Consider the following 7,879-nt stretch of genomic DNA (forward strand, 5'->3'; position numbering starts at 1 on the left):
GACTCTATGAACATGGAAAAGAACGGCTGTGTGAACTTGAGGTGGGAATCATGCAGGCTACAAGTACTTTGTGAACAGAGAAAAGAACGGCTGTGTACTGAAGGTGTGTATCATGCAGGCTACAAGTACTCTTTGAACAGAGAAAAGAACGGCTGTGTGTACTTGAGGTGGGTATCATGCAGGCTACAAGTACTCTGTGAACAGAGAAAAGAACGGCTGTGTACTGAAGGTGTGTATCATGCAGGCTACAAATACTCTGTGAACAGGGAAAAAAACGGCTGTGTGAACTCGAGGTGGGTATCATGCAGGCTACAAGGACTCTTTGAACAGAGAAAAGAACGGCTGTGTTTACTTGAGGTGGGTATCATGCAGGCTACAAGGACTCTTTGAACAGGGAAAAGAACGGCTGTGTGAACTTGAGGTGAATATCATGCAGGCTACAAGAACTCTTTGAACAGAGAAAAGAACGGCTGTGTGAACTTGAAGTGGGTATCATGCAGGCTACAAGTACTCTGTGAACAGAGAAAAGAACGGCTGTGTACTGAAGGTGTGTATCATGCAGGCTACAAGTACTCCGTGAACAGAGAAAAGAACGGCTGTGTACTGAAGGTGGGTATCATGCAGGCTACAAGAACTCTTTGAACAGAGAAAAGAACGGCTGTGTGTACTTGAAGTGGGTATCATGCAGGCTACAAGTACTCTGTGAACAGAGAAAAGAACGGCTGTGTACTGAAGTTGTGTATCATGCAGGCTACAAGTACTCTTTGAACTGAGAAAAGAACGGCTGTGTACTGAAGGTGGGTATCATGCAGGCTACAAGTACTCTGTGATCAGAGAAAAGAACGGCTGAGTGTACTTGAGGTAGGTATCATGCAGGCTACAAGTACTCTTTAAACAGAGAAAAGAACGGCTGAGTGTACTGGAGGTGTGTTTCATGCAGGCTACAAGTACTCTGTGAATAGGGAAAAGAACGGCTGTGTGTACTTGAGGTGGGTATTATGCAGGCTACAAGTACTCTGTGAACAGGTAAATGAACGGCTGTGTGTACTGGAGGTGGTATCATGCAGGCTACAAGTACTCTGTGAACAGGGAAAAGAACGGCTGTGTGTACTTGAGGTGTGTATCATGCAGGCTGCACGTACTCTGTGAACAGAGAAAAGAACGGCTGTGTGTACTTGAGGTGGGAATCATGCAGGCTACTAGTACTCTGTGAACAGAGAAGAGAACGGCTGTGTGTACTGGAGGTGGGAATCATGCAGGCTACAAGTACTCTCTGAGCAGAGAAAAGGACGGCTGTGTGTACTTGAGGTGAATGATTCTAAGTGGTACGATAGAGAAATGAATGAATAAAGAAAATTTGCCCAACCAGCCAAGTCACTCATAAGGTTGTTGTCTAATCGCTACTGTTTTAAAAAAAAGGTAGGGGGTTGATACTATTTATGTGTACCTAAAAAAATAAAAATATTGTTGAATCTGTTAGGCGACGTTTGATCTTGACATTGTGAATAATTCAAGTAGCAATTAACAGTTGATTTAATACGGGTAACGTTTTTTTTTTAAAATGTACCTATCAAAATGCATAAACATCATGTTTTGTTATTTGTAGCAGTTCCTATTAAAAACATTTCATATCATTGAAATTGTGGAAATTCAGACTGGAATTTCAGAAACACTAAATGTTTAGATTGGTGGGATAATTTAGACCAATTCAATTTGGTTTGTGGTTCTGTAAAGGCTGTTAATTTTTAAGCCAACTCCAAAAGGCATTAAGCCATGGGTTTTCAATGGAACAAATACACCGCAAACAGTTGCTTCCCTTTGGACCGAAATATAGTATTAAAGGCAATAACGTCTTCTTTTATTCAATGACGTATCACACAACGTCATTCAGCCAATCACGTCAGAGAACTGGCACACGGCTGACATGGCGTGGATCAACAAGAAACAGGAGATGTCATCAGTGATACGTGAGGGGCATCAATGTACAAACGGAATTGGTTACCAAATTAAAGGAACTTTACATACTGTGCTTTTAAAGTTTCGAGCGTAGTTGCAGAAGAAAGATTAAATACGTGTACATGATAACGGCTCACTGCTTCCAGGATGTTGACATTTACAATGAAGATGAGCAACATATAGGTTTTTACCTGACTTTTAATCATAGATGTTAATTTGTCATGTCCTTACATTGTATTCGAGTAAGAAATACGTGTCGGAGTTGAACTCAGAAACTGACCTTTTTATTCTATAAACGGATCTAGTTTCACAAAACAGTATGAAGGACCGTTCAATAACGGACTAATACATTTCCATATAACTTCCATGACGAAATACATTGCACTATTGTAAAGATGGCCAACCCAAACCCTTAAAAACCAACCGATCCCATTAGTCGCCTCTTAGGACAAGCATAGTCGCCTTTTACGGCAAGCATGGGATGCTGCAGACTTTTTCTACCCCAGATTTTCACGGATACAACAATGAAGCCCGAGATCACTGTGTTCTGCAAAGCCACTGCTTACCTTCAGGACACTGAAGTGTGAGCATAGTACTCTACAATTCCAGTGAGTTATGTAGAGAAAACATAGTTTTGCAAGGCTAAGGCCGACGTTTACCTTCACGCCACTTGATCCTGAGGTATGTAGAGAGTAGTGTTGTGTAGGGCCACTTGAACCTGAGGTATGTAGAGAGTAGTGTTGTGTAGGGCCAACTGAACCTGAAGTTTGTAGAGAGTAGTGTTTGTCTAGGGCCACTTGAACCTAAGGTACGTAGAGAGTAGTGTTGTGTAGGGCCACTTGAACCTGAAGTATGTAGAGAGTAGCGTTGTGTAGGGCCAATTGAACCTGAGGTATGTTGTGAGTAGTGTTGTGTAGGGCCACTGTTGGTAACAGGATTATCTGTGTTCCCCTTCGAAGTCCTCAAGGTCGATCTGCAGCTCGAATTGTCGTACTTGGTTGACGCACCAGATGTTTTCATTGCCTAAATCATAGCTACATAATTGGAATAAAATAACGATAGACAAAAACTTTGTTGATAAGAAATTATTGAGTGTATCGCCAACGACGTGTATAAATGTAAACATGCCGGAGTGAATGGGGTTTAGCGTCACCGAACGTCGGTAAGGGTCCGTGAATCATTTCATGATCAGACAGTGTTGTAAATTGGCACACGCCCCCTACCCCTGTCGAGCTTTGTTAATGTCAAAGATATCCTCAGGGGGACAGAATTTCAAATATGTTGGGGGTATTGCTTTACTTTAACACTATTAGGGCTTGCGGGCGTTAACTGCCAACCAACCCGATGACATGGTTCGTTGTACAGTTTCTTTGAGTGAATGGTTTGCCTTGTCTAAATTCGATATTTTACAGTGAATGAAGGGTGGAGTTAGGTTAAACGGAATGTTTTGCCAACCACGTTAACCTATACTCACTAAATCATGAAATTCACAACTACATTTTCCGGAGTTGAGATGGTCCTACAGTCTCATTAACCTGTAGTCCATTTCCTGGTTTTCTTATTTGTGAAAGGGCTCCGAGATCCAGTTGGGCATGTTTCCAGGTTCCAGGTTCTTCATGTGAGTCGCAAACAGGAAGATGTTTGGATGGGCCTTGGAGATCCTGTTTTTAAGCTGATGATGCCACCCCTCGAGGTGGTTGTTTGTGCGGAGTCAAAAATGTCCATATTGACGCCCTTGGGACCTGGCGTCATAGTCCATACAGGGTGACGTCATGTAGTCATTGAAGGATCTGATCTTCTCGGAGTCCGGGTCTTCCTCCATCCCCGTGATCCAGGCGCCTTGAACTTGGTCAAGTGGCAGTCGAGAAAGGATGCAGTTCATCTGACATGGGCTTGGACATGTGGGTGATCCTTATAGTCGACACTAGGGCCCCTCTCGGCTACATTCCTCCAGACAGCTTCGGTAAAGTGTGAGAAACATCAACCGATGTCATCATCTTCCACTCAACGGATAGGTTGCTCATGTCCGGTAAGGCAACAGTGCAAACACAATCTTAGCTTTCACCATACATATAACTGCATATTACTGGTTTCACCAACTGGGACACACATAAAACGTGCCATACATGTACCACGTGGCAGTCTCCTGGAGCATGTTCAGCATATCAACAGTGGCAAATACAAGCAGATTGTCATCGTCACTTTTATTCACACACAGAAACTGATCACCCGTTTCCGTCTACTTCATGTGCTTGGTCATTGATCTATGGGAATCTCTGATTCAGTGAATGAAGGTTAAGTGCGTTACTCAGTCATAGTGTGTGTATCTTAGTGGACATGGAGACGCCAGGGTATAACATCACTGATTTAGTATGTTCGACTCATTTTCAGGACACACCCTTGTGGATTGCAGCATCACAGACTATATCAACGACTGGGAGGGAACGTTTCCTTACAGTGTTCCAGAAGAGAGGTGGGCGTGCAGAGCATCCACAACGACACTTTCCAGTCATGTTAGTTTCTTGGTATTGCAGTATTCTATTGTATCTTCTTCCACTAGATATATAGGCTTTTGATTATGCCTATTTATCAAACAGTGGTGTGCGGGTTATATAAGTATTTACTTTTACATATATGCTTTTGTTAAAGGGATTCCTTTATTTTCCTTTCCAAACTGACGGCCAAAAGAGGTGTGAATATCACCACAGAAACACATTGACCTTGAAAACACATGTGGACTTAAATTACTATACAATATGGCTGAGCACATGTAAAATGTATCTTTGGCATATTTTTAATTGCAAGACATGTGTAAAATCAAACATTATTCCTGAGGGATTCTTAGACCAAAGTCATTCGCGCATACTAATTGGTTTGTCGTATTTTAGCACATAACATTCATTGATAGGGGGACGAGTCTTCTTAAAAGTTTGTAGAAGGCTGGTTGGATAGCAATCTATGGAAAGAAAATACACCAGTTTCCCAAATTTTGTTCTATAATATTTTTGGTATCTGTAGATGCAATTCTATATTCTTCTATATTCTTGTATGTTTTTTGTATTTCTTCTATTTCTTGTTCTCTCTTTGTATTTTTGCAATATTTTCATTCCATAGATTGCTATCCAACCAGTCTTCTATGTCTTGCATTCTTTGTTCCCTATTGGATCTGGAAAGAGTGGATATTTGTCTTTTGGTTTCCTTTTCTATTGCTTGGAATGGGGAAACTTCTTTTCCTATTCTCCGGGATTTGTTTTTCCGGAATATCCATTCTATGTGATCTGTGCTTAGGAGAAGCATGGAAGGGTTTGTATCTGCCTTGGATATTTTTGTTTGTTATTTGTATGGCGCAAGAATAGTTTTGGAATCCTTTGCTTTTGTAAAGCATCGAAGTGGTCCAAACTCTACACCTTTATTTGTGGAAGATAGGATGTCTATGCAAACTCTTGGACAAGGGCGAAACCCAAAGTCTATAATTGCAAATACTATTGCTCTTTCCCATTTCTTCGGATCTTCTACTGTCTCTTTTTTCGGATGTATATGTATCGCTGCTATTCTCCTAGTTTTTGTGTGTGCATATCATGCTGCAAATATCTTCCCAAGAGGTCTAGCGGCGACTAAACAACATCTGTCCAATTTCTTTGCCAAGTTTGTCCATTGGTTTTCTAGTGGTTGTTCGAGAAATAGTGGTTCTTCTTTGGGGGGATACCAACTCTAGAATTTCGTCTACAGCCCAAGGTCCTATGTCTTTGTCTGGTGCATACACAGATACTTTTATTCGAGAACAACCTCTTTTCTGTACGTCTGGATGCAAAAATGTTTTCTGTAGGTGTCTATTTGGGCAACCTACTTATTCGCAAAGATGTGCTCCTATTGGATTCGAAACGTCCCCCGCTTCGAAATTGGAAACAACTTTGTTGTATATCTTTGTGGAAAATATTCTGCAATAGTAGCATGCACGCAACATCCATATATACTGAGTCAAATTAAAAACTTCACATTTTTAAAAGTAATTCCATATATGATATACAACGGACAAATGTATCAGAGAAGGTAATTTTTAATCATTAATGTCCAAAGAAGGATTTTAATTAACGGTGGTAACCATAATTTGTTCCAAGCACCTACGGTATTCGGTAATAACATCAACAGTTTAAATCATAAGTCCCAAGCACGAGAATGTGATGGCACACAAGTTCAGTAGCGTGTATGGCCACCTTGTGCGTTGACAACTGCCACACAACGCCTCCGCATGGACCTTGTGATGCTTGTGAACACATGATTGGGAAGACGACGCCATTGTTGCTGCAAAATGGTGCCAAGAGCTGCAAATTCTGTGGTTGGTTCTGGAGAGTGCGCAGACTTATGCCAAGAGCATGTTCGATGGGATTGAGGTCGGGAGACCTTGACAGCCAGTTCATGACGTTGACTCCCGCATTCTGAAGGAAATTCCTTGTCAAAATTGCTGTTTTGGTCTGGCATTGTCGTGTTGGAAGTTCAAACCGGGTCCAGGTGCTGCCATAAAAGGCAGACGTTCTGGTGCCAGTACCTGGTCGAGGTAAGCAGCAGCGTTGAGGTTGCCACGGATGACAAGAAGCCTGGAACGTTCATTGCCACAGAAAGCACCCCACATCATGACACTTCCGCCTCGAAATCTGTCAACTTCCACACAGCACTGGGCGTAACGTTCATGATGGCGCCTCCACACCCTCGCCCTACCATCAGCAAATCGAAGATTAAATCGGGATTCATCACTGAAGACGACTTGGTTCCAATTCCTCTGAGTCCATCATAAGTGTTGATGTGCCCACAATTGACGTTGACGTCTGTGAAATTGAGTCAGAATCGGCCCGCAGTATGGCCGTCGTGCTTGAAGGTAAGCAGTTCTCAGAAAGTTTGCGCACTCAGTCTACCCCTAAGCAGTTCATTTCTGGTTGATGTAGCCGTCAAAAATCGGTAACGGAGGTGACGTAAGACAATCTGACGATCATCTGCATGTGACGTCACACGTGGTCGACCTGGCCGAGGGCGATCAGCGGTGGTACCCGTTTGCTGTAGATGCGTCTGTAAATCATAAACAGTCCGTCGACTACAACCCATTGACCTTGCGACTTGAGCTACGGACGTTCCCGTCTGCAACATGCCGATGACACGTTCACGTTGCACATTTGAAAGGCGTGGCATGACAAATGGCCCTAAAGACTTTTGTTTTCTTGTGTTTTTCTTTTTTTGTTAATGACTGCAAAGACAAGTATGGCTGAAAATACGTGCGGTATTATGGCCACGTGACCAGTTGCACGTGAAAAAACTCTTTTGCCAGTATAGTGCTGTGCACATGATTTTGATCGATTCACCTGCACAAAAACGGGTGTTATCTGAAGACAATACGTGACCATTACTGTTTAAATACACAATAAGGGCCCCCAATGATAACTGGTCAAAATGTTAAAATGTTAGGATTGTGAAGTTTTTAATTTGGTTCAGTATACTTTCTGCTTTGCTGTTTGTATTTCCTGTAGTATACGTTTTGCAGATCCATTTTCTCCAGTTGTACAAGACACAGATCCTAGTAGAGATACTATATCGTTTTCTTCTAGATAGCCAAATACATACATATCGTCTACAAATGTTGGTAGTCCCTCCAAAGGTTTGTAATGCGGTTCGATGTGTTAGGTATTGTGTTAGGTGTGCAGTGGATGAGTGCGTGTTCTGGGGTTTCTAGTTGTTTGCGGTGTGGGCAGTTACCTGTAGTGTTCTTTTTAAATTTTTTCAGGTGGTTATTTAGGTTGGTGTGTCCTGTTTGGAGTTTAGTGATTACTCTGTCGATTTTTTTTGATGGAGGGAGAATTTTTAGTTTGGTTAGTGGTTTGCTAAGTACTTTTTTTATTTGGCTATTTGAGTTTAGATATAGGTTATGCCATTTTGG

The sequence above is a fragment of the Haliotis cracherodii genome, unplaced genomic scaffold, assembly GCF_022045235.1.
Source record: "Haliotis cracherodii isolate W230 unplaced genomic scaffold, xgHalCrac1.p SCAF_25, whole genome shotgun sequence".
NCBI classification, from domain to species: domain Eukaryota; kingdom Metazoa; phylum Mollusca; class Gastropoda; order Lepetellida; family Haliotidae; genus Haliotis; species Haliotis cracherodii.